Source organism: Ascaphus truei, chromosome 3 (genome assembly GCF_040206685.1).
Source record: "Ascaphus truei isolate aAscTru1 chromosome 3, aAscTru1.hap1, whole genome shotgun sequence".
In the NCBI taxonomy this organism is placed as follows: Eukaryota; Metazoa; Chordata; class Amphibia; order Anura; family Ascaphidae; genus Ascaphus; species Ascaphus truei.
Window position 1 is genome coordinate 118,069,466 of NC_134485.1, and position 27,965 is coordinate 118,097,430.

The 27,965-nt window shown below is 46.6% G+C and overlaps 1 protein-coding gene across 6 annotated transcripts in view; it reads right to left on the minus strand.

The window, feature by feature from the left end:
* The window catches only part of MID1 (midline 1), a 463,742-nt gene that overhangs the window by 160,560 nt on the left and 275,217 nt on the right, over positions 1-27,965 (minus strand). Inside the window, exon 1 of one of the 6 annotated variants that reach the window (XM_075589408.1) lies at positions 25,800-26,236. The exons of the other annotated variants lie outside the window; for them this stretch is intronic. The gene's annotated coding sequence lies outside the window, so the exon portion shown is untranslated. Of the gene's footprint in view, positions 1-25,799; positions 26,237-27,965 lie in introns of those variants that run through there. 6 annotated transcript variants of the gene reach the window in all.

The following is a 27,965-nucleotide window of genomic DNA, read 5'->3' on the forward strand; positions in this document are numbered from 1 at the left end:
GAACCATCTAAAAGCTGTCCCATATGGGGGGCCTATTCAAAACAGGATAAGATTAATAACTGAATCAACTAAAAATAATGAAGCTTTATTAATATTAATAATTTTAAACATTCTTTACCTAAAATTACCAAAAATAAAAAAGCAGAATTTAAAAGACCTTTTAAGAAAAAATCCCCAAAAAAGGGCCTTTCTTTAAAATGTATTATAGTATTCCCCCGTGGTATCTCCCTAGAGATTGGAGTAATTCCACACGAGAAACACATCTCACGAAGTGAGCCATATGTGCCTGTCATTAGAATGTTAATTTCAATGCCACCACCCATACTTTCTTGAGGAATGATGTGATATCCATCATGTCATTAATCCCTAAGGCAGCGATGCACAAACTTTTTGCGCTGCGGCCCACTTCCTGGGAGCAGAAAGGATTCGTGCCCCCCCCCCCTCTCTCAGTGTCTGTGTCAAATGAGGTCGCGGGTCATGTGACGTCACGTGACACCACCGCGTCATTTGACGAGCGTTGCCATGGCGACGTGCCGCCGAAGACCCGGCTGGCAGCAGGTGTGTTACAGAGGCCTCACGCCTCCCCCGGCATTTAATTTAAATGCCGTGGGGAAGAGCGTGGGGCCTAAGTAACCACCCGCACACCCCTAGAAATTCTTCCGCCCCCCCGGGCTTTGCATCTGATTCCCATGCTGTGCTTTAAAGCTGTGTTAGCAGCGAGCATTAGCTTATATGGACTCCATGTAACAATGGTTTTTCAGACAAAAGGTGACACATTGTGTGCTCATTTGCATATCATTTCCCAGAATCCCTTGCAGCAGTGTAAGCGCTGTAGTCTGGGGATAATGGTGAAAGGCAGGGTTGCAGACCTGCCTAAGACATTTTAATGTGCTCACAAGTGATCTTTTAATTTGCTATATGCAATACGGTGGAGGTTTCTTGGTGCCGTTTTCCCCCACCATAACTTAAACCGTGATGGTAAACCCTACAGTCTTGAAAATGCAAAGCCAGCAGTACAACCAACTTCACACTGATGATACCCATTAAGGTTGAAACATGTCTGTGAATGGTTTCTCTGGCTTTGGATTCCCATGCTGTGCTTTAAAGCTGTGTTAACAGCGAGCATTGGCTTATATGGGCTCCATGTAAGGCTGAGTTTGTAGTGGAGAGTGGCTGTGCTCTCCAGCGCTGATGCTTGCTGATGCTCACCTCTCGCTTTACCAAGCGGCTGCTTTTCATGTTCTTGCCCATCAGATAGAGTATGTGCTCTGGTAGGCGGGGCTTGTGGGGCGGAGGCGGGTCGGGAGGCAGGACAGGGATCTGCGTGATGGATATGTATGTATGTATATACATGTATGATATATAGATATATCCAGTGCTCGACAAAAAATGATAACCACTCGCCCGTTGCGAGTGGATTTAGGCAGCCTGCGACCCGTGCTGCAGCTCTATGAATTCCCCTGCTCCTGCCAAATTTTTTTTTTAAAATAAATAAATAATCCCCCTCCCTGATTGGGTTAACGCGGGGAAGAGCCCCTTCCCCTGATCTCCTCCTGATCTCCTCCCCCTCCTGATCTCCTCCCGTTAGTGCCTGTTAATTACATTTTTAAAAAAAAGTTTAAAAAAATGGCGGCGATTCCAGTGGGACGGAGGGGGAAGCCCAAAACAAGCCCCGCGCGCAACCCACGTGGGCCGGAGCGGGAAGCGCCAACCCAGCTTCCCCCGTGCGCGCCTCCTGCGCCAGGCCGCCTCCTGCCCATGATCTCTCCCTAATCACCTGCCCCCGATCCCCGCTTGCTGCCCGGGGGTGTCCGGGGAGCGTGCTGCGGCGTCGGCCGCTTCGGGGGGGGGGGGGGGCTGCTGCCGTGCGGAGACCCCACTGCTGCCGTGCGGAGACCCCACTGCTGCTACGTGCGACCCGGTGAGTGTGTGAGTGACAGACTGAGTGTCTGTGTGTGTCTGAGTGAGTGTGTCTGAGTGAGTGTGTCTGAGTGAGTGTGTCTGTGAGTGTGTCTGAGTGAGTGTGTCTGAGTGAGTGTGTCTGAGTGAGTGTGTCTGAGTGAGTGTGTCTGTGAGTGTGTCTGAGTGAGTGTGTCTGTGAGTGTGCCTGCGTGTCTGTGAGTGTGCCTGCGTGTCTGTCAGTGTGCCTGCGTGTCTGTCAGTGTGCCTGCGTGTCTGTCAGTGTGCCTGCGTGTCTGTCAGTGTGCCTGCGTGTCTGTCAGTGTGCCTGCGTGTCTGTCAGTGTGCCTGCGTGTCTGTCAGTGTGCCTGCGTGTCTGTCAGTGTGCCTGCGTGTCTGTCAGTGTGCCTGCGTGTCTGTCAGTGTGCCTGCGTGTCTGTGAGTGTGCCTGCGTGTCTGTCAGTGTGCCTGCGTGTCTGTCAGTGTGCCTGCGTGTGTGCCTGCGTGTCTGCGAGTGTGCCTGCGTGTCTGTGAGTGTGCCTGCGTGTCTGTGAGTGTGCCTGCGTGTCTGTGAGTGTGCCTGCGTGTCTGTCAGTGTGCCTGCGTGTGTGTCTGTGTGTCTGCGTGTGTGTCTGTGTGTCTGCGTGTGTGTCTGTGTGTCTGTGTGTGTCAGTGAGTGAGTGTGTGTGAGTGAGTGTCTCTGAGTGTCTGTGAGTCTTCTGAGTGAGTGTGTCTCTGCGTGAGTGTGTCTCTGCGTGAGTGTCTGTGAGTGTGTGAGTATGTGTCTGTGAGTGTCACCCTCTCACTGTGTCGCCCTCGCCCTCGCACTCTCTCTGTCTTTGTCTCTCATTCTCTCTGTGTGTGTTCTCTGTCTCTCTCTCTCTGTGTCTCTCTTTCTCTGCGTCTCTTTTTTGTGTCTCTCTTTTTCTGTGTGTCTCTCTTTTTCTGTGTGTCTCTCTTTTTCTGTGTGTCTCTCTTTTTCTGTGTGTCTCTCTTTTTCTGTGTGTCTCTCTTTTTCTGTGTGTCTCTCTTTTTCTGTGTGTCTCTCTTTTTCTGTGTGTCTCTCTTTTTCTGTGTGTCTCTCTTTTTCTGTGTGTCTCTCTTTTTCTGTGTGTCTCTCTTTTTCTGTGTGTCTCTCTTTTTCTGTGTGTCTCTCTTTTTCTGTGTGTCTCTCTTTTTCTGTGTGTCTCTCTTTTTCTGTGTGTGTCTCTCTTTTTCTGTGTGTGTCTCTCTTTTTCTGTGTGTGTCTCTCTTTTTCTGTGTGTGTCTCTCTTTTTCTGTGTGTGTCTCTCTTTTTCTGTGTGTGTCTCTCTTTTCTGTGTGTGTCTCTCTTTTTCTGTGTGTGTCTCTCTTTTTCTGTGTGTGTCTCTCTTTTTCTGTGTGTGTCTCTCTTTTTCTGTGTGTGTCTCTCTTTTCTGTGTGTGTCTCTCTTTTTCTGTGTGTCTCTCTTTTTCTGTGTGTCTCTCTTTTTCTGTGTGTGTCTCTCTTTTTCTGTGTGTGTCTCTCTTTTTCTGTGTGTGTCTCTCTTTTTCTGTGTGTCTCTCTTTTTCTGTGTGTGTCTCTTTTTCTGTGTGTGTCTCTCTTTTTCTGTGTGTGTGTCTCTTTTTCTGTGTGTGTGTCTCTTTTTCTGTGTGTGTCTCTCTTTTTCTGTGTGTGTCTCTCTTTTTCTGTGTGTGTCTCTCTTTTTCTGTGTGTGTCTCTCTTTTTCTGTGTGTGTCTCTCTTTTTCTGTGTGTGTCTCTCTTTTTCTGTGTGTGTCTCTCTTTTTCTGTGTGTGTGTCTCTCTCTCTGTGTGTGTCTCTGTCTCTCTCTATCTGTCTCTCTCTGTCTCTCTCTGTCTCTCTCTGTCTCTCTCTGTCTCTCTCTGTCTCTCTCTGTCTCTCTCTGTCTCTCTCTGTCTCTCTCTGTCTCTCTCTGTCTCTCTCTGTCTCTCTCTGTCTCTCTCTGTCTCTCTCTGTCTCTCTCCGTCTCTCTCCGTCTCTCTCCATCTCTCTCTATCTGTCTCTCTCTGTCTGTCTCTCTGGCGAGTCCATAGAAGGACAGGCCGCGCTGAGCCGTGCGGACGCTCCGTGCTGAGCCCCTGCATACTCAATGAGGATGCCTTGAGAGGGGGCTCACGCGAGCGTCCGCAGGCGTGCTGAGGCGCTGGATTTTTCAGCCGACAGCCAAACTGTTTTTCAGAGCACTGTCGGCTGAAAACATCCAATCAGCGCGGAGCAGCGTCAACGTCACGGTACCGTGACGTTGACGTCGGTGCGTCGCGGGCGATTGGCCCAGCGACGTCACTGCCCCGCCTCCGTCAGTCTCCCCCCGCCTCCCGATCGTGCCCGCTGGCTCGCCTGCATGGGCATGAAATCGCGCAGATTTCAGCAGGCGAGCCTCAGCGTCAACGCGGTTCCGAACTGCTCACCCCTCTATGGCCCCAGCCTTAGTCTCTCTCTATCCGTCTCTCTGTCTCTCTCTATCCGTCTCTCTGTCTCTCTCTATCCGTCTCTCTGTCTCTCTCTATCCGTCTCTCTATCCGTCTCTCTGTCTCTCTCTATCCGTCTCTCTGTCTCTCTCTATCCGTCTCTCTATCCGTCTCTCTATCCGTCTCTCTGTCTCTCTCTATCCGTCTCTCTGTCTCTCTCTATCCGTCTCTCTGTCTCTCTCTATCCGTCTCTCTGTCTCTCTCTATCCGTCTCTCTGTCCGTCTCTCTGTCCGTCTCTCTGTCCGTCTCTCTGTCCGTCTCTCTGTCCGTCTCTCTGTCTCTCTCTGTCTCTCTCTATCCGTCTCTCTGTCTCTCTCTGTCTCTCTCTATCCGTCTCTCTGTCTCTCTCTGTCTCTCTCTATCCGTCTCTCTGTCTCTCTCTGTCTCTCTCTATCCGTCTCTCTGTCTCTCTCTATCCGTCTCTCTGTCCGTCTCTCTGTCCGTCTCTCTGTCCGTCTCTCTGTCCGTCTCTCTGTCCGTCTCTCTGTCCGTCTCTCTGTCTCTCTCTGTCTCTCTCTGTCTCTCTCTATCCGTCTCTCTGTCTCTCTCTGTCTCTCTCTATCCGTCTCTCTGTCTCTCTCTGTCTCTCTCTATCCGTCTCTCTGTCTCTCTCTGTCTCTCTCTATCCGTCTCTCTGTCTCTCTCTGTCTCTCTCTATCCGTCTCTCTGTCTCTCTCTATCCGTCTCTCTGTCTCTCTCTATCCGTCTCTCTGTCTCTCTCTATCCGTCTCTCTGTCCGTCTCTCTGTCCGTCTCTCTGTCCGTCTCTCTGTCCGTCTCTCTGTCCGTCTCTCTGTCCGTCTCTCTGTCCGTCTCTCTGTCCGTCTCTCTGTCCGTCTCTCTGTCCGTCTCTCTGTCTCTCTCTGTCTCTCTCTATCCGTCTCTCTGTCTCTCTCTGTCTCTCTCTATCCGTCTCTCTGTCTCTCTCTGTCTCTCTCTATCCGTCTCTCTGTCTCTCTCTGTCTCTCTCTATCCGTCTCTCTGTCTCTCTCTATCCGTCTCTCTGTCCGTCTCTCTGTCCGTCTCTCTGTCCGTCTCTCTGTCCGTCTCTCTGTCCGTCTCTCTGTCCGTCTCTCTGTCTCTCTCTATCCGTCTCTCTGTCTCTCTCTGTCTCTCTCTATCCGTCTCTCTGTCTCTCTCTGTCTCTCTCTATCCGTCTCTCTGTCTCTCTCTGTCTCTCTCTATCCGTCTCTCTGTCTCTCTCTATCCGTCTCTCTGTCTCTCTCTATCCGTCTCTCTGTCTCTCTCTATCCGTCTCTCTGTCTCTCTCTATCCGTCTCTCTGTCCGTCTCTCTGTCCGTCTCTCTGTCCGTCTCTCTGTCCGTCTCTCTGTCCGTCTCTCTGTCCGTCTCTCTGTCCGTCTCTCTGTCTCTCTCTGTCTCTCTCTATCCGTCTCTCTGTCTCTCTCTGTCTCTCTCTATCCGTCTCTCTGTCTCTCTCTGTCTCTCTCTATCGGTCTCTCTGTCTCTCTCTGTCTCTCTCTATCCGTCTCTCTGTCTCTCTCTATCCGTCTCTCTATCCGTCTCTCTGTCCGTCTCTCTGTCCGTCTCTCTGTCCGTCTCTCTGTCCGTCTCTCTGTCCGTCTCTCTGTCCGTCTCTCTGTCCGTCTCTCTGTCTCTCTCTGTCTCTCTCTATCCGTCTCTCTGTCTCTCTCTGTCTCTCTCTATCCGTCTCTCTGTCTCTCTCTGTCTCTCTCTATCCGTCTCTCTGTCTCTCTCTGTCTCTCTCTATCCGTCTCTCTGTCTCTCTCTATCCGTCTCTCTGTCTCTCTCTATCCGTCTCTCTGTCTCTCTCTATCCGTCTCTCTGTCTCTCTCTATCCGTCTCTCTGTCTCTCTCTATCTGTCTCTCTCTATCCGTCTCTCTGTCTCTCTCTATCTGTCTCTCTCTATCCGTCTCTCCGTCTCTCTGTCTCTCTCTGTCTCTCTGTCTCTCTCTGTCTCTCTGTCTCTCTCTGTCTCTCTGTCTCTCTCTGTCTCTCTGTCTCTCTCTGTCTCTCTGTCTCTCTCTGTCTCTCTGTCTCTCTCTGTCTCTCTGTCTCTCTGTCTCTCTGTCTCTCTCTGTCTCTCTGTCTCTCTGTCTCCCTGTCTCTCTGTCTCCCTGTCTCTCTGTCTCCCTGTCTCTCTCTCTCCCCCACACTCTCTCTCTCCCCCACACTCTCTCTCTCCCCCACACTCTCTCTCTCCCCCACACTCTCTCTCTCCCCCACACTCTCTCTCTCCCCCACACTCTCTCTCTCCCCCACACTCTCTCTCTCCCCCACACTCTCTCTCTCCCCCCACACTCTCTCTCTCCCCCACACTCTCTCTCTCCCCCACACTCTCTCTCTCTCCCCCACACTCTCTCTCTCTCCCCCACACTCTCTCTCTCTCCCCCACACTCTCTCTCTCTCCCCCACACTCTCTCTCTCTCCCCCACACTCTCTCTCTCTCCCCCACACTCTCTCTCTCTCCCCCACACTCTCTCTCTCTCCCCCACACTCTCTCTCTCCCCCACACTCTCTCTCTCTCCCCCACACTCTCTCTCTCTCCCCCACACTCTCTCTCTCCCCCCACACTCTCTCTCTCTCCCCCACACTCTCTCTCTCTCCCCACACTCTCTCTCCCCCACACACTCTCTCTCTCCCCCACACACTCTCTCTCTCCCCCACACACTCTCTCTCTCCCCCACACTCTCTCTCTCCCCCACACACTCTCTCTCTCTCTCTCCCACACTCTCTCTCTCTCTCTCCCACACTCTCTCTCTCTCTCTCCCACACTCTCTCTCTCTCTCTCCCACACTCTCTCTCTCTCTCTCTCCCACACTCTCTCTCTCTCTCCCACACTCTCTCTCTCTCTCCCACACACTCTCTCTCTCTCCCCCACACTCTCTCTCTCCCCCACACTCTCTCTCTCCCCCACACTCTCTCTCTCCCCCACACTCTCTCTCTCCCCCACACTCTCTCTCTCCCCCACACTCTCTCTCTCCCCCACACTCTCTCTCTCCCCCACACTCTCTCTCTCTCTCCCCCACACTCTCTCTCTCTCTCCCCCACACTCTCTCTCTCTCTCCCCACACTCTCTCTCTCTCTCCCCCACACTCTCTCTCTCTCTCCCCCACACTCTCTCTCTCTCTCCCCCACACACTCTCTCTCTCTCTCCCCCACTCTCTCTCTCTCTCTCTCCCACACTCTCTCTCTCTCTCCCACACTCTCTCTCTCTCTCCCCACACTCTCTCTCTCTCTCCCACACTCTCTCTCTCTCTCCCACACTCTCTCTCTCCCCCACACTCTCTCTCTCCCCCCACACTCTCTCTCTCTCTCCCCCACACTCTCTCTCTCTCCCCCACACTCTCTCTCTCTCTCCCCCACACTCTCTCTCTCTCTCTCTCCCACACACTCTCTCTCTCTCTCCCACACTCTCTCTCTCTCTCTCTCCCACACTCTCTCTCTCTCTCTCTCCCACACTCTCTCTCTCTCTCCCACACACTCTCTCTCTCTCCCACACACTCTCTCTCTCCCCCACACTCTCTCTCTCCCCCACACTCTCTCTCTCCCCCACACTCTCTCTCTCCCCCACACTCTCTCTCTCCCCCACACTCTCTCTCTCCCCCACACTCTCTCTCTCCCCCACACTCTCTCTCTCCCCCACACTCTCTCTCTCTCTCCCCCACACTCTCTCTCTCTCTCCCCCACACTCTCTCTCTCTCTCCCCCACACACTCTCTCTCTCTCTCCCACACTCTCTCTCTCTCTCTCTCCCACACTCTCTCTCTCTCTCCCACACTCTCTCTCTCTCTCCCACACTCTCTCTCTCTCTCCCACACTCTCTCTCTCTCTCCCACACTCTCTCTCTCTCTCCCACACTCTCTCTCTCCCCCACACTCTCTCTCTCCCCCACACTCTCTCTCTCTCTCCCCCACACTCTCTCTCTCTCCCCCACACTCTCTCTCTCTCTCCCCCACACTCTCTCTCTCTCTCTCTCCCACACACTCTCTCTCTCTCTCCCACACACTCTCTCTCTCTCTCCCACACACTCTCTCTCTCTCTCCCACACACTCTCTCTCTCTCTCCCACACTCTCTCTCTCTCTCCCACACTCTCTCTCTCTCTCCCACACTCTCTCTCTCTCTCCCACACTCTCTCTCTCTCTCCCACACTCTCTCTCTCTCTCCCACACTCTCTCTCTCTCTCCCACACTCTCTCTCTCTCTCCCACACTCTCTCTCTCTCTCCCACACTCTCTCTCTCTCTCCCACACTCTCTCTCTCTCTCCCACACTCTCTCTCTCTCTCCCACACTCTCTCTCTCTCTCCCACACTCTCTCTCTCTCTCCCCCACACTCTCTCTCTCTCTCCCCCACACTCTCTCTCTCTCCCCCACTCTCTCTCCCCCACACTCTCTCTCTCTCCCCCACTCTCTCTCCCCCACACTCTCTCTCTCCCCCACACTCTCTCTCTCTCTCTCCCCCACACTCTCTCTCTCTCTCCCCCACACTCTCTCTCTCTCTCCCCCACACTCTCTCTCTCTCTCCCCCACACTCTCTCCCTCACACTCTCTCCCTCTCTCCCCCACACTCTCTCCCTCTCTCCCCCACACTCTCTCTCTCCCCCACACTCTCTCTCTCTCCCCCACACTCTCCCTCTCTCTCCCCCACACACTCTCTCTCTCCCCCACACACTCTCTCTCTCTCTCCCCCACACTCTCTCACACTCTGGATCTGGATATCTTAACTGCCCTAGTCTACACTGAAATAACCTATACTGCTTACTTCCAGATCTGACTCAAGCTTCACACGGAAGACATCGAACCCCCCCTAACCCAGAAGACAGGTAGGGAAAACCTCCCCATCAATGTATAACATTGTGGGAATGAGGTACCTGGACTTTGAGGGTCTGTGGATCAGGTAAGATCCCAGACGGGATTGCTGCTTTAAATATTCTGAAGCGGGGGCGTCCAGACACTGGTTAAGGGGTGCAGGAAACTAGTCATTCACATCTGGCTTTTTTGTTCTAGATCCAACATTTACTTACACACACACACACACACACAACAAGGACTAATTAAAGTATAATGTAATACAATAAATAAACTAATGTCAAAAACTAATGTTCTTACTAGGAATTTATTCAATTTATTTAATTTATGTTTTTTTTTTAAATGCGGGGCTGGGGGCGGGACTAGAGGCGGGGTTGGGGGCGGGACTAGAGGGGGGGTTGGGGGCGGGACTAGGTGGCGAGTAGATTTTTTGGTTCGGCGAGTAGATTTTTGGGTGATTTGTCAAGCACTGGATATATCCAATATATATATATATATCACTAGCTGATATACCCGGCGTTGCCCGGGATGTAAATCCGTAATAGGTAGTATTATGTATAAATAGGGGAACAATAGGTTGACTATTTGGTGGAAAGGTTGTATAATAATGTTGAAAAGAAACATGGAAGAAAATGAAATACGATGTTGTTTAAAAATGGTTTATTGTAAACACACCACAGTACTGTACAATGTATATTTTGGTGACATAAAGGATTTATAATGTGAGGTGTGTGTCCCGCTCGGGTGTGAGGGGGTGTGAGGCGGCGGGTGTCTGGTGAGTGCGGGCGGCGGCTGGTCCGTGATGTCAATGTGTAAGGGCGGGGGGCGGCAGGCGTGTGTCGGGTGGGTGAAAGGCAGAGGCAAGAGACGGGAAGCGGCGTGAGGGGAAGTCAGGCAGGGGGGGAAGGGGAGGTGAGTGTGTGTCACTGTGTGTGTGTGTGTGTCACTGTGTGTGTGTGTGTGTGTGTGTGTGTGTGTGTGTGTCACTGTGTGTGTGTGTGTGTGTGTGTGTGTGTGTGTGTGTGTGTGTGTGTGTGTGTGTGTGTGTGTGTGTGTGTGTGTGTCACTGTGTGTGTCACTGTGTGTGTCACTGTGTGTGTGTGTGTGTGTGTGTGTGTGTGTGTGTGTCACTGTGTGTGTGTCACTGTGTGTGTGTGTGTGTGTCACTGTGTGTGTGTCTGTCACTGTGTGTGTGTGTCTGTCACTGTGTGTGTGTCTGTCACTGTGTTTGTGTGTGTGTGTGTGTGTGTGTGTCTGTCACAGTGTGTGTGTGTGTGTGTGTCTGTCACAGTGTGTGTGTGTGTGTGTGTGTGTGTGTCTGTCACAGTGTGTGTGTGTCTGTCACAGTGTGTGTGTCTGTCACAGTGTGTGTGTCTGTCACAGTGTGTGTGTCTGTCACAGTGTGTGTGTCTGTCACAGTGTGTGTGTCTGTCACTGTGTGTGTGTCTGTCACTGTGTGTGTGTCTGACACTGTGTGTGTGTCTGACACTGTGTGTGTGTCGGACACTGTGTGTGTGTCGGACACTGTGTGTGTGTCTGTCAGTGTGTGTTGGGGGGGTCAAAAACGGAGGTGGGGGGTCAAAAAGGGAGCTGGGGGGGGGGCAAAAACGGTGCTGGTTTTTGAATGTATTTATTGGGTAAGGATCAGTCAGATCAAAGTCGGATCAGGGAACAATGGCCCCTCTCGGGTCTAAGCTCATTTCTGTGCTGTGCTCTGATTGGAGGCTGTGCGGTCAAATGACCGCAGCTCCTCTCCAGCAAGCACAGAAACACAGATTTGCCTGTAGCTTGAAGCTGAGCGAGGTTCAGCAAGCGTGAGCAAGCAAGCGGAAGCTTTCACTCAGAATGGCACCGTAACATATAATGGGTCTCTGAATGTATGCTAAGCGAGCCTCAGCGAGCATGAGCAAGCACTACGCCACTATAAACTCAGCCTAACAATGGTTTTTTAGATAAATGGTGACGCATTGTGTGCTCATTTGCATGTCATTTCCCAGAATCCCTTGCGGCAGTGGAAGCACTGTATGCTGGGGATAGAGGTGAAAGGCAGGGTTGCAGATCTGCCTAAGGCTGGGGCCATAGAGGGTTGAGCAGAGCCGAGGCGCGCTGACGCCGAGGCTTGCCTGCTGAAATCTGCGAGATTTCATGCCCATGCAGGCGAGCCAGCGGGCGCGATCAGAGGCGGGGGGAGACAATCGCCCGTGACGCACCGACGTCAACGCCACGGCGCCGTGACGTTGACGCTGCTCCGCGCTGATTGGATGTTTTCAGCCGACAGTGCTCTGAAAAACAGCTTGGCTGTCGGCTGAAAAATCCAGCGCCTCAGCACACCTGCGGACGCTCGCGGGAGCCCCCTCTCAAGGCATCCTCATTGAGGATGCAGGGGCTCAGCGCGGAGCGTCCGCACGGCTCAGCGCGGCCTGTCCTTCTATGGACTCGGCCTACGGCTGCGTCCAGGGTTGCAGCAGCCGTACGGAGGCGCGCTGAGGCTGAGGGAAAGCGGGTGCTTTCCCTGGCCTTGGTTAGTGCGCGTCCGTGGGCATGTCGGGGGCGGGCCAGTGACGTCACGGAGCTGGTTCGCCCTCATTGGGCGAACCGCTCACTTGACCCGCCCTGCGATCCCTTGAGCGCTTGAAACTAAAATTCTCTTAAGACCCACGCTTCCGCACGCTTGCGGAAGCGTGCGCGAGCCCCTGCTAAAGCCGCTCTCATTGCGGCTACAGTGGCTCATTGGTAAGCACCAGCGCGCCTCAGCATGGGTCAGAGCCTAAGCGCTGACCATGCCCGAGGCCTAAGACATGTGAATGTGCTCACAAGTGATCTTTTTATTTGCTATATGCAATACGGTGGAGGTTTCTTGTTGCCTTTTTCACCCACCATAACTTAAAACGTGATCATATATATACATGTACAAATTTACATATACAGGCAGTCCTCGGTTATCCGACACAATGCGTTACTCAAAATGGCGTTGTAAAGCGAAACGTTGTAAAGCGAAACACGTTTTCCCATAGGAACACAGTTTAAATGAAAGGTTCCGTTCCTGAAGGCATTTTTAACACTAAAATACACCAAATATTTTATGCAGGCAATAAGATATGCAGCACACACAAATTGTATAGTGTATATACTGTATTATATATATAATATAACATAATAAATAATATATTATATAGTATAATATAATATTATATAGTATAATATTATATATATACGCTCTTACGACGCTTTGCAACGTTGTTTATGTGAATTTGTAAATATATACACACATACACAACGTTGCAAAGCGTCGTAAGAGTGTTGGATAAGCCATTTTGGCGTTGTAAAAATGAACATAGGTATGCATTGCATAGCGTTGGATAAGCCATTCGTTGTAAAGCGAAGCGTTGTAAAATGAGGACTGCCTGTACATATATATACACACATACAAACTTTATTCTACAGAAGAATTTAAAGCAGCAATCCATGTGACGCCCATCAGGGTCACGATCTTCAGGAAAGGCGGTCACAGCCTGCTATTGGTGCCCCTGGCAGTCATCTTTTTTCACAATTTTCAATTTGGCCCAGTATCTGAAGAGGAGATTACACAAGCGCTCCTCAAACTAAAACTAAGCAGCCAATGCGGACCTGACTTACTACAATCTAGGTTCCTACGACTTGGTGCCCCAGCCATTGCCAAACCAATTGCTTCCATAGTCAACTCTATCCTGCCTGCAGGCCATATCCCTAAGACCTGGAAAACTGCCAGAGTTGTCCCAATCTTCAAAAGTGGGGACAAAAACACTGTCTCAAAACTACAGGCCAATCTCACTTTCCCAATTCTATCCAAAGTCATGGAAAATGTGTCCACTCCCAATTAAGCGATTTCTATACCAAGACAAATTTCCCTAGCCAATTCCAATCTGGCTTTCGTCCCAAACACTCCACCGTAACTACCCTGCTAAAAGTTTGCAATGAAATCCAGTGTGGAATGGAACGGGGACAACTCACTGGTGCAGTATTCCTAGATTTTGCAAAGGCTTTTTTTTTACACAGTTGATCATGCTATCCTGCTTAACAAACTCCAGAGCACTGGAATAGGGAAGCATGCTTTAAACTGGTTTCAGTCCTACCTATCAGGAAGATCCCAACATGTGTCCATCTCAGGCTCTAACTCCAACCCCCTGGATATCACCTGTGGTGTCCCGCAAGGCTCTGTTCTGGGGCCCCTACTCTTCTCAGTGTTCATTAATGATCTTCCCACAGCGTGTAAGGAAGCCTCAATACACATGTATGCAGACGACACAATCCTATATGCACACAGCTATAGCCTCTCTGACCTTCAACACATACTTCAGTCTGACTTTTTCAGACTCGAAAACTGGATTTCCCAAAACAAACGGTTTTTAAACACTGACAAGACTGTAACAATGGTATTTGGGACCAAGACTAAATTTTTAAAGCTTCCAGCGACAGAGTTACTGATTAGAACCAACGCTAACACCAGGGCTTATGGTTTGACTCCCACTTAACATTCGGACTGCATATTGATACCCTGACAATCAAGACCTATGCCAAACTAGGGGTACTTTACAGGAACAAATCCTCCCTAAGTCTCCTGGTCAGAAAGTGTATCGCACAGCAGATGCTAATGCCAATTATTGACTATGTGGAGACATAGTATATGACTCAGCACCTCAAACCCACCTTAGAAAACTTGACACCCTCTTCAATTCAATTTGTCGTTTTGTTCTCCAATGCAACTACAACACACATCACTGCGAAATGCTCAAAGAACTAGATTGGTCATCACTAGAGTCTAGGCGCAAAGTTCACCTTTCCTGTCTTGCCTTTAAATTCTTCATGGCCAAGCTACCCAGCTACCTGAACAAGCTCCTCACCCCTACCACTTGCAGCACTTATCACCTGAGATCAGACTCCAAAAGACTGTTCATGGTCCCAAGGCTCAACAAAGTATCTGGCCGTTCCTCCTTCTCCTACCGTGCACCCCAAAACTGGAACAACCTACCAGAGACTCTCACATCCACCACCAGTTTAAGTTCTTTCAAATCTAAGGCTGTCTCACATTTTAATCTGGTCTGTAACTGTTTCATACGCCCATAATATATATTTTCTTTAGCTGTGCATGCAATGTCTTGTATATAATGTATACCCTGTTCATTTATGTAACTGTATATGTAACCATGTATTATTTGTCTTACTCTGTGCCCAGGACATACTTGAAAACGAGAAGTAACTCTCAATGTATTACTTCCTGGTAAAATATTTTATAAATAAATAAATAAATCTTTGTTTTTATTTTTCTGGGCAGCAATCCATGTTTTTTTGGTGTAACATACACTTACTGGGCTACTGGAATATTATCTGCATATTATCTGCTTGAACATTGCTTTTCGTAACATGATGTAACATATTGTCTATTACACTGGACAATTACATTAAAAAGTTACATAAGTGGGGGGCTACTTCACAAGGCCCATGTGATGCAATTATGGGACATAAACCGCTCCAGATGTTTCAAAGAAAATAGTCTATCCTATGCATATGCTGCTTTTTTTTCTCTTCCTCAGAAGTACACCAGTGTTGCTTTGATACGCCTGACCCAAATTTGCAAAAAATACCATTTCAAAACACTGCTGGAAAAAAAAAAAAAAAGTCAAAGATAGATTAATAGATATTCAGACACACACACATGTATATCATTGGGAGATACATAAGCATTTCAGGCATGTTCAGGCAAGCATGAAATATCTTGGCAGGGGACCACAAACGGTTTAGCCTCACTTGTACTGCCAGTTGCTTTATTCCAAGGAATGTTACATGCACATACTGACGGAACATAAACTAGACAGTTGATAGGCAGACAAATGGAATTCAGACAAAACGAGAATATTTTCATGGGAAAATCTGTATCAGCCACACGTAATATTATATCGCCGGTACGAATTCCAGAGCAGAGGGTGCTAGTGTGTCTCAGGAAAACCATGCAGAGGGATCCAAAAAAACGACAACTCTAAAATTGTACAGCAAATAAAAATATCACATGTGCGCACATTCACGCGTCTCAGACAGGCCTGCAACCCGGTCTCTCCCCATTATCTCTTAGCATACAGTGCTTTCACTGTAGCCAGGGATTCTGGGTAATGATATGCAAATGAGCACAAGCTGTCACCTTTTCAATGGAATTATAATGTAACCCACAAATCTGTCTGACAAAACAGTTTGCTTTTGGCATTATTATTACAGATATTAAAAATTGCTGTACACCTTGATAGTTGATGTCATGTTTTTATTACATGCAGTATTGTTTTAAGCACATCGTTTTAAATTGTATTTCAAATATAGTTAACAGTTTAAGACCGCATATAATTATAATTGCAGTCTCTCTCACATATCAGGGGATTCTGGTTAAATTCCTTGTGTCAGCTCTTTGTGACCTTGTGCAAGTCACTTTATCTCCCTGTATCTCAGGCACCAAGATCATAGATTGCAAGCTCACCTGGGGAGGGACCATGTCTGCATTCTATGTGCTGCGTACAAGAAATAAAGAAAGTATTACTATTATCAATGTCTGTCAAAAAACAAAAGCTACGTAGCTTCCATAGAAATCCTACTACTTTCAATTAGATTTATTTTCCTTTGGTAAAACTAGTACTGTATTTTTACTTTTGTTTTGCAGAATGGAGTATTTGTTTAATATTATCATCTCCATCATGAACACGGATCCTAACAGTGCAGGAAGGATTTGTGTTTCATGCAGCAACATACATCAGGTGAGCGGCTGCAGACTGATTATAGAAGAAAGCTTCTTTCAGCATTGGAAATTTTGTCGAGAAAACAAATGCCGCAGCTTATCAGCATCTGATATTCAACAAGCTGCCTAGAATTTCTCCGTGGCAATTACCTAGTTCCATTCTGTTTTTGTACCAATGACCTTCACTTTAATGGTTTCATCGTGATCACATATGTATTTGTAAAATATTGTACAATAAATAAATATACCACTTGTGGATACATTTGCATGTCTCAGACAGGTCTGCAACCCAGACTTTCCCCATTATCGCTTAGAAAACAACGCTTCCACAGCAACCAGGGATTCTGGGTAATGACATGCAAATGATCCATCCATCTCATCCATTTTAACATGGACAACCTGCGAGTTTATGCCTGCCGCATTACACAGCTTTTTTAGCAAAGCCTGTACAGTGGAGGGTTTTTGTCATTTTTCTTTTTTACCCACCATAAATGTCATAAAATATTTGGGGTATTTGTTATCTATTATAAAAATGTCAATGTCCTGGAACAGGATTACACATTTTCTGGGTCTCTTTGCAGCTCACAGATTTGTCTCCCTAGTTCAGCTGCTTGTTAGTTCCCCTGTTCCAGCAGCTAGCTGCATGTGTAAAGATACATTATTGACACTTTCCCTCTTGACACAGCCACCAGTTGGTTGCCCTGGCAACCTCCCATTCTCATTACCATAAGTTTGGTTTAGCCTTGTTTTTCCCCTGCCCATTTCTGTTTATGGAATGGTCCTTTGACTGTTCCTGCAGGAACATGTGCTTTGGATCTAACCAGCTGGCTTAGGCCTCGGGCATGGTCAGTGCTTATGCGCTGACCCGTGCTGAGGCGTGCACTCACTTACCAGTGAGCCCCTGCAGCCGCAATGAGAGCGGCTTTAGCAGGGGCTCGCCTACGCATCCGCACGCTTAGGTCTTAGGAAAATTTTACATTTGCACGCTCACGGGAGCGCAGGGCCGGTCACGTGAGCGGTTCGCCCAATGAGGGCGAACCAGCTCCGTGACGTCACTGGCCCACCCCCGGACGGCGCGCTAACCAAGGCCAGGGAAAGCACCCGCTTTCCCTCAGCCTCAGCACGCCTCCGCACGGGCTGAGTAACCATGGACTCGGCCTTAGTGAGTACATGCTTCCTCCATTACATCCCTGCAAAGGCCATCCTTTTTTACCGTCCCCCCCCCCCCCCATACCAAGGCACCGTCAGCTAGAGAAGCTCTCTCTCACTAATTACACAATCTGCAAGTACCTTTTATATTTCTGTTGACTCCCCCAATAAAGTTAAAGAAAATAGAAGGACTTTGTGTGCTTTCAAAAGGGGATGAGTTAAACCAATGGAGTCATTCACATCCAACATGTGATCCTGGTTCCAGAAGAGTCAAATAAAATGAACAGTGCATTACTGATGTACCTATGGCACCATGCATGCCAAAGGCCCTTATGACATACAAAGTACTGGATTAGTGCATTTGTAGTCTTTTGGCCTGAACACTCAATGCATCGGCCAACAAGCCCACTTCCGTTTCTAACGTCTGGGGCGTGGTCGCATCATGTGATCCCTCTGGAGTGATCACATGATGCGGAAGTGCCAGGGACACTGCAGAACATGGCTGGCCAACTCCAGTCCTCAAGGGACACCAACAGGTCAGGATTTCAAGATATCCCTGCTTCTGCACAGGTAGCTCAATGAGGTTGAAGTGTCATGGGGTACGGAGGGAGTCAACTACTTTATAATTTTCACCGTCTGCTTTCTACTACTTCTTCTTTTATAGATCAAATACATTATTTATTCTGAAAGAAAATGGGAATTATTTCAGGACAGCTTCAGATTTCCACATAAATAGTTCTTAAATCTTTTTAAAATACAATCCCCTTTGCCCCAATGTTTCATAAACATAGCTTCTTTAAATTGGGTTAAAAATACCCACCATATTTTTAAGCCTCTTCAACCACTGTCAAATACTTAATTATAACCCTGATATATATTGCACTTTTTTATTTTTTAATATGCAGAATGGTTTTAACAATTTACAAATAGAACCACTGCAAAATGGTTAATAACCCATATTTGTAAAATATTGATATATGAGATCAAATATAAATAAATAGTACACAGAGAATATAAAATGACAAATATTTTGTTCAAATCAAGTTGGAGGTGAGCAAAGACATCCATGTGAAGTTGTTACTCAAGAAATGAATAAGGTACAGTAATGTCAAGTTGCTATAGGTATTATTCTTTGATGCAACAATTTGTTGTGAAGTTAAGATGACGAGGTCCAATTACTATTTCTTAGAACAGAGTTATCTTTCCAATAATGATGAATTATAATAGCAGCAGTTCCGTCTGCCTGCTTTCCCCTCCGGAAGCGGATTGTTGGTTCCCCAATTTCTGGGCCCCTCAAATTATGACATTTATTTATTTATTTTTGCTGGTTTGGATACAAAAAATAAAAAATTACAGATATGGTCCCCAGACTACAAACACGGCTGTGGAATCACCAATACAAAGCAACAACAGCATTGTCCATTGGCACTGCAGCTTTTCTATTTTCTGACAAAGCAAGTATGGTTGCCAGGTGGCTTCTCCAAAAAATACTGGACACAATGGTGAAAGGTATGATGCGCTCGACACACACAAACAGCAGCAGCCAATCAGAACGGAGGAACCTGCCCAGACCCAGACATACATGTCCAGTATTTCTTCTACTTTTTACTGGATAGAGTCTCCAAATGCAGGACAGTCTGGTTCAATACTGGACACCTGCTAACAATAAAAGCGAGACCTGACCCAAGTGAAATCTTTCAGCCTGGCAAGTGGACGGCCCAAACCGAGGGGTCTCCATACATCCTGGGACCACATATGAGCTCCAGGGAACCCCCCTGGTTCAGGCAAGTTCAATAAATTATAACATTTAGATGGGATTGGTGCTTTCATTTTAGACCTATTCATATTTCACGTGTTGGCATTGAACCTCTAATATATGAAACCCATTAGTCTACATCATGGGTGAAAATCTCCAGTGTTTTTGCTCTCAAGATAATGATACAATGTTCGTGAGAAATGGAGATATTTATGTTTCTCTTTATTCTTATCGGTTATAGCATTCTAATAGGCCAATGAATTAACTGAACAAAAAGGCATTCTGCTTTTCTGAAATACTACAAGGAGGCTGAACATAAAGAGCTATTCGATGCTAAAATAACAGCCCGTTTTCCAAGTAATACCATACGTTTGTATGGGAATTCAGTAAACTGCAGTGAAACAAATTCCCACAGATTTCGATGTCATAGCCTTGGCAGTAATTTAATAGGCATATGGGGGATAAATTCAGAAACAGAATAGGACATTGGTCTTTGGCTTTTACAAGGAAATGTGAGTAGTTGGAACATATACGTGGGAGCGGAAAAAGTCAAAATAAATACGATGTAAGGTAGACATGATGTTTAGTTGATGACAGCTGTTAAAGATATATACAAATTAATTTGTTTCACTAGTTTAGATTATGCCGAATGTTTATCTACAGCTAAAAATAATGTTATCGTGTACAATTCCTTCCAGTTCAATATGGCTTTTTTTTTTTTTTTTTTAACATTTGTTAAGTAAATAGCCTGGCGTGGATGGCATAGTAATTAAATCCTCAGTAACTTAGTAACGCATATTAAATTTGCAATAACGGGAAGGCACGTTTAGGATATGTTTAATAGTTTTCCAACTACAGGCCCAAAAGTTTAATAACAACAAATTACATGAGAATAATAACAGTTCCAATTGCTTTTATAGGGGAACCGGAACTCGGCTGAATTTCTGCGAGTCTCGTGGATTTCGAGCGTTAATGGTCTCAAAACATTTCCATGGAATCTGACCGAATTCAGCCTATTTTCATTAAAAGCAGCAAATCTCCCCAACTTTATTTTTTTTTTAACATTGTTGTTACCAAGTGGTCCCCCCCGGAGCTAAACTAAGTTGATTTTAAGCTCCAGGTAACCTCAGATTCCTAAGATATTCATATTTTTACAGATGTAGCCAAGCTGTCTTTGGTGCTGCTGCCACGACCGTGGTGGTTGTGGCACTGGAGAATTAAAGTGGTGGAAATGCCCCATTCAGAAGCATGGAGCCCCCACCACACAATCGTGGCAGACACCACTGCAGACTTTTGCTTCTTCGACCGTGGCGCCTTTATTACAGGAAGTCTTGCTACAACTCTATGTGCCAATGTTTCTGGTCCCTTTTGAGAAATCAACATGGCTGCCATCCAAGAGTCACTCCTACAGGCCAATAGGACAGTGCAATGTCATCATTGCATGACATTGGCGCTTCCAATTAGACAACCCAGCTGGTCATCTTTCATTTTATTGTACCTTATACAACTCTATTTTATTGAACTGTACCCCATAAAGAGGTAAATATCTTAGCAACCAGGAGGTCCGTAGAGCTAGGAATAGAGCGTTTCAGACACAAGGGAAACCTTTGTTCTCATTACGGGAAAACTAGAAATAGGGGAATTTCTGCTTTAAATGTGTTCCTTTATTGTTTAGAGCTGCCAAATATCACTGATATGGTAAGACAGAGATGTCATCCTGCAAGAACTCATAAGTAGGGAAGAATGCTGCTTAATATCCAGTGCACTTAGAGAAGAGAATTAAAAGCTCATGTATACCTAGATCTATGACCATTACTACAATTCTTTAATGGGACAAAGACTTTCATATTATTTACCCAAAATAGTATTACTGCTGTTGCAAATTACATTTAAATGTTTAGAGAGAGAGCGAGAGTTCCATTAGCAGTTAAGCTATCAACAAGTGTGACAACATTCCCGCTAAAAGCTTATGGTGTGTGAATAACGAGTGACACAAGGTCTTGAAATCATTATCCAGGATAATCATCAATAAAATACTAGCCAAAATAAACCTGTGGAGGTTTATTTGAATTCTATAGCTTTTTGAATCTCCTTTCGCCTTCAACAATATTGTACTTGTTTCCATGAGAAATAGAAACATAATTTTGTAGTTTACTGTGCAGGATATACTATAAGCATTGAGTGATTTAATATTTCAGCATCTATGTGAACAATCTCAGACAATTCTGACCAGAAGAAACACTCAGACTGTGATACTCTTTGGTAATAAATGCCTTGACAACTACAAATATAGCTTCAAGTGGTACAGTAGAGTCCTGCTGAGTCACTCCAAAAATATGTTGTTTTTAATTATTACAGAGAACAAACAAGGCGGCCTCGCTCAACTTTCAGAAACGTTGAAAATATGTAGTGTAATTTATTTATTTATAAAATATTTTACCAGAAAGTAATACATTGAGAGTTACCTCTCGTTTTCAAGTATGTCCTGGGCACAGAGTGAAGACAAATAATACATGGTTACAAATACAGTTACATAAATGAACAGGGTATACATTATATACAAGACATTGCATGCACAGTTAAAGATAATATATATTATGGGCGTATGAAACAGTTACAGACCAGATTAAAATGTGTGACAGCCTTAGATTTGAAAGAACTTAAACTGGTGGTGGATGTGAGAGTCTCTGGTAGGTTGTTCCAGTTTTGGGGTGCACGGTAGGAGAAGGAGGAACGTCCGGATACTTTGTTGAGCCTTGGGACCATGAATAGTCTTTTGGAGTCTGATCTCAGATGATAGGTGCTGCATGTGGTAGGGGTGAGGAGCTTGTTCAGGTAGCTGGGTAGCTTGCCCATAAAGAATTTGAAGGCAAGACAGGAAAGGTGAACTTTGTGCCTTGACTCGAGTGATGACCAATTTAGTTCTTTGAGCATTTCACAGTTATGTGTGTTATAGTTGCATTGGAGAACAAAACGACAAATTGAATTGTAGAGGGTGTCAAGTTTGCTAAGGTGGGTTTGAGGTGCCGAGCCATATACTATGTTTCCATAGTCAATAATTGGCATTTGCATCTGCTGTGCGATATGCTTTCTGACCAGGAGACTTAGGGAGGATTTGTTCCTGTAAAGTACCCCTAGTTTGGCATAGGTCTTGGTTGTCAGGGTATCAATGTGCATCCTGAATGTTAAGTGGGAGTCAAACCATAAGCCCAGGTAATTAAAACTAGTGCCAGGGGTTAGGGGTGGTGTTAGCGTTGGTTCTAATGTGGAGCTCAGTCGCTGGAAGCTTTAAAAATTTAGTCTTGGCCCAAATATCATTGTTACAGTCTTGTCAGTGTTTAAAAACCGTTTGTTTTGGGAAATCCAGTTTTCGAGTCTCAAAAAGTCAGAGTGAAGTATGTGTTGAAGGTCAGAGAGGCTATGGCTGTGTGCATATAGAATTGCATACATGTGTATTGAGGCTTCCTGACAAGCTGTGGGAAGATCATTATTGGATCATTAATAGTTAGAGGGTGCCACCCAGGAGATCAAATAAAATACATTTTTGCCAAATCATACTGTATGTATATGCAGGTGTGCACCAAATACAGGAATCCTTTGGACTTGTTCTCTTCACAAGTCCACTTTTGCCAAATCATCGTTTTTAGTTCTTATTCAATTTATCTTTACGCTTCATTTCTCACTCTGATCACATTTTCCTGTTAATTTAGTGTTTCCTTCATTTTTTCACAAGAGGTATAATAGCTTGAATATAAATATGTAAAGAGCAAGAGGTATACAGTTTATGAGCATACCTGTAACAGATTGGACCATTGGCATTCATCATAGGACCTTATTTATTTTTGTCCTTTAGATTTTTTTTCCAAGTACTGTATAACCAAAGTAAACAAAATGAAAGTATATCATGAAGACATCACCACAAAACTAATTTTCTGTTCATCATTTGTGTGTCCTTTCTAAAACCGAACATAGGGTGTAATTTACTTAAGTCTTCTGGCTGCAAAGTCTGTGCAAAATAATTGCCCCAGATTTATCAAGGGAAAAAACTCCCATTGCTTTCAATTGGATTCCTTTTTTTTTTTTTTTTTTAATTTTTATGCATATGGCTCTATTTTTTCTGCCCTACTTTTGCAGCTTGAAGACTTTAGTAAATAGATCCCGAGATTTAGCACTGCTCAGGAGGACTCCCTCCGTTCGGGGTGCTGTGATTCAGGGGAACATGGTCATAGAGCTAACAGAGGCACTTTGTGCCAATGGCATTATGGCACAGGAAGGGGTAAACTATATCACATATGACACACTACGAGTTGCTGTTGAACCAGTTAGGGGCGTACACCTAATTCTGGAGAAAACACAACATTAATACCAAAGCGGAGTTGAGATCAGGGCCGAACTGTTTAACAGACTCCAGAAGAGTGCAATGGCAGCCATCTTTAATATGCCGTTGAGCAAACGTTTTTACATCAAAAAATTATTTTACAATGTTACATGTGACAGGATTAACAAGTAAAGGCACCTTGAAGAAAATTCAAGTTTTTTTGGCTAGATGGCTATATTTCACAGGTTTTTAAATTACGTCTAATAACCGCATTACGAAAGACACAATAAATACTTCAGAATATACAACATATCAATTTTCTGTTAAGACTTCTATATACATGAAAAAAAGATTCAGCTATTCCAAGATGCAGTATTAGTGTTGGCTCCTAGGCTTAGGCTAGAGCCCCAGTCACTGCGTGCACACGCGCATCGGAGCACCTGGCGGCGCGTGCACCAGTTTCAGCCGCCATCTGTGGTTTAGGGGTCACGATAGGACGCACGTCTTGGCAAGTCAGAGAAGAGCAGGGGGATCAATGGCAAGATCTAGGCTACGGCCCCCGAGGAGGCATGGCGGGGCTTGGCCATGATGTCACGCGCCTGGCTCGCCCTCATTGGCTGAACCGCTGCCGTGGCCATCGCGCCGAAAGACAAAAATCTTATCTTTTGGGAAAGGTGGTTGCGCATGGCACTTTCTACAGGCACGCCCAGGTAGTGACTGGGGCCGCCCACAGAGGGCCATATCCTGTTCCCGCCACGTACGCCGTAGCGCGCACAGCCGCAAGCAGTGAGGACGAGGCCTTAGGCTGAGATTATAGTGCGTGCGTGATTGTACGCGCATGGCGTGGTGCGCACCCGACGCTCAAGCGATCTCTGCACACACTTTCAGATGAAGGGGGCGTGGCGGAGGCGTGGCTATGACATCGCTGTGCTGGTTCGCCGTGATTGGCTGAACCGCTCACATAACATGGCCGTGATGCGGCCGTCGCATGAAGAGACACATTTTTTTCTTTTCAAAACGCTGTCGCGCCTGTCGTGTGCGCGCGCATTCACACACACACACACACGCACACACTAGGGGCGGCCTCTAAGGCCTCGGCCATGCTCCCTGCTGGCGTGCTGAGGCGCAGGGAAAGCGGGTGCTTTCCCTGGCTTTGCGGTTGCTTACCGCACGCGCTGTCAGCGGCCCGTCAAGGGGCGGGCCGGGGGCGGGAGCGTCACTGGCCGGGGGCGGGCCAGTGACGTCACAGAGCTGGTTCGCCCTCATTGGGCGAACCGCTCACGTGACCGGCCTGTCGCGCCGGCAAGCTGGGGAATTTTAAATTCCCCTGAGACCTGCGCTTCCACACGCTTGCGGAAGCGCAGATGAGCCCCTACTAAAGCCGCTCTAATTGCGGCTGTAGGGGCTCAGTGCTGAGCGGGAGCGCGCATCAGCTCGCTTCCGCCAGCAAGCAAGGAACATGGCCGAGGCCTAAGGCCTTGCCCCCGCTGCATACTGCAGCGTCCGCTGTGGCGGACGCTGCGCTCACCAGAGCCCTCCCTGCAACGGCGCCGGGCCCGCTGCAAGGGGGGGCCGCAGCGCTCGCGCGAGAGCTACTCCTGCTCTCAATAGAATTGAGAGCAGGAACTCGCGTCGAGCGGCTAGGCACGCCCCCCGGCGGTTCAGCCAATGAGGGCGAACCTGCCGGGTGACGTCATGGCCGCGCCCCCATCACTCCTCCGGCACGCCCCCCCCGGTCTCTGCTCCTGCAGTGAGCTGCAGACCGGGGAATCGCCGGAACGCGCAGCCGAAAGCGCGGGCGCGCATTAGAGCGCCGTGACCGGGGCCTTAGCCTTAGGCATCCTGCAAATTGCAAGCAGTATAATCTCAGTTTAGGCTACGTGTTTGTCTATACTTTATCCCAAACATGTCTACTTGGTACTTGTCAGTACAAACCCAAGGAAATGTATATAACTAAACAGGTGATCTGCTTACTCTGTCAAGCCAGACGTGCAGAAACCCCTATGAATAATCCCACCAACGAACCCAGTATTACACAAAGGCATTATGGCATTAGGTAAAACATGTTTGTTATAGGTATATAATATTTAAAAAAACAGTTTGGGGAGAATTTAGGGTCGTATAAATGCTCCCAATTTCCGTTAAAGAAACAAAACCAGGTACATCAACCATATCGAAATGTCATGGGATTTATATATTCAATTCTCCCAGGCCTTGACAGCAAATGCGGCAAACATAGCACCAGATATATCAGGGGAGAAAAATGCATCAATGGAATTTTTTGTTTTTATGTGATATATTTCTTGACCCCAGTTTAACATGCTTTGATACACAGCCCCCACTCTCCCGCACAACACACACACACACACACACACACACACTCAAATAGGAAAAGTCCTTCCTTTATGGTGATATCTTCATCCTGCTGCAAAACTTCCCAGTAATATGCATTTCTTTATCTTGAACATTCCTCTTTTAAAGTGATTACATGCAACTAAGAACATTTGCTCTGGGTGTTGTATTTGTGGATGAGTAACCGATTTGAATGTTTGCAGCCACACTCCATGAGTCATCATTAGTCAGTCTCACAAGTTCTGTGGATTTGCACTGACACAATTAACACTTGGCTACTAACCATTTAGACCCAGCAAGACTGATCTTACCTCTGTCTTCCCACTCTCCTCACTGCCGCAATCCTTGGCACCGATGTCACCTTCTCTAAAGCTCAAAACAAGCATTGCTGATTATCTTTTTCTAAGCTTGCATTGTCAGTGTTTTAGTCCGCTTCCTATCCTGCCCATCTGTGAATCATGCCAGTTTTTACAGCTTCCAGATGTTCTTGTTGAGTTTATAAAAAAAAACATGTTATGGGAGTAAAGAAATTCCTAAAGAACAAGACGGCCCAGAGCTGTCAAATAGCTATCGGGCTTGGAATGATACAGACGCCGCCTCCTACACACAGAATGATGGCATATTGTAATTTCTGTGTCTGGGTAGTTAGAGATGGGTACGCATTAATACTTACAAGCAATCAAAAGACAATTACACTCTTTGGCCTTTCAAGCTACAAAATGAAGATCTGGCTGTAATTTATCAGTGCTTATGTGTAGATGGTGAGGAGAGAAATCATTAGGTCCTCACAAGAATGCCTATATGGCAAGGACTGTATGAAAAAGCTATTCCATGAAAGGTGCTGTCCCACATAGGTACAAGTTATGATAGGGACAGCAACATGTATTTAATGGGTTAAATCTAGTTGGTTTACACCTTTAAAAATAAACAAATAAATAAACGAAGATTAAACAGGTAGTATAAAGTTATTTTGACAAGTCTAAAAATCCCCTGTTGTGTTCACTTACAATGAAAAGGAGGGAAGGATGTAATTTGCTAGGCCTTGTTTACTCCACCCCAATGGCAAAATAATCACTTCGATTGCCTTTCTAAGCACCAGTTAGGTAAGGCATATGATATAGTGCGTGCGCACGGTAATTATAATTGGCTGTGTTAGCCAGACGTTTCTATACTTGGGACGCGCGCGCACACGGCCGGGAACGGTGGCGCGGCAGACCGGGGAAAACACAATAAAATTGTATTTTCTTGCTGCTGCCACGCCGCGAACCAATCGCCACGCGGCCTAACGCTGTGACATCAGAGTCACACCCCCTAACCGTGCGAGTCACCACTTGCACGTGGCGTGTGCGTTTAGTTGCTAGGGCGCAACGCCGGGCGCCTGCACGCGCAGCAGCGAGGACTATATAACAAGCCTAAGGGGGGGATGAGGAAAAAGATAAGGCTAGCAAAACCTACTGTAAACAATGTTTACAAAATATACTGTTAATGATGGTTTGCAGTTTAACCGACACAATCAGTATCATCCGTTCAATTTTGTCCTACATGGGATCGAGCCTTTGACCCACTGCAAATAAATTCTGAATTAATTCATCTTAAAACTAAGCCAAAAGATAGCAGGAGCTTTGCTTTTACAACCGGATTATTGATAATTGAAAATTTTGGTTCACAAACTGTAAAAAGATTAGACTTGGAGGTACCACCTGCTATTAACTGTAACCCCTCCCAGATTAGGCCCTTCCCTGGTGAAATAAGATGCCACTTTTAGATAGCAGAAAAAGCCTCAACTTTGGGGTGAAACAGCAATTGTCTAATGACTGATTCAAAGCGATGATTACCTAAATACACATTATACTACAAAACAAAGAAAAGTCTTATTATGTTGTACTCAGCATGGAGTTCCACTAGGCCACAAAGTTTGGTGCTATCTTTCCACATCAAACAATTTCTGCATTACAAAAGGTGTCAGTCAGCGTGTGTGCTTAAGTGACAAACTACTCTGCAAACAACAAATTGTTAGTTGAATGTTGACATGTTACTGTGGGAAATGCTTGTGGCAGAAATAAACAATGAAATTGTAGATGTTACCTTTTTTTTTTTTTATAGGGCTATGCAATATACTATTCAGACTAGTTTACAAGGTGAGACAAGTCTTCTTAAAAATCAGGAGAAGAATATAATCTTACACCAATGAAAAGTACATCGACTTTCTGATCCATTAACAACCCTTTCTGCACAGTGCGGTAAGTGTACATGGAAAGGACATTGGACATAAAGTGCATGCTAAAGATAAGGAGGGACTGTGAAAAAGATTGTAGGGTCTATGGGGCCAATTCTCGTGGCTCCCAATTGCCCTTAAGGCCTAGTTTATAGTAGGATGCGAGCCCGTGACGTCAGCCGTTGCCGTCCCTACAGCGATTCCTGCACTCTGGTGCAGGAGACTAGAGATTGCGACAGGGCGACGTGGCGGAGACGTGGCC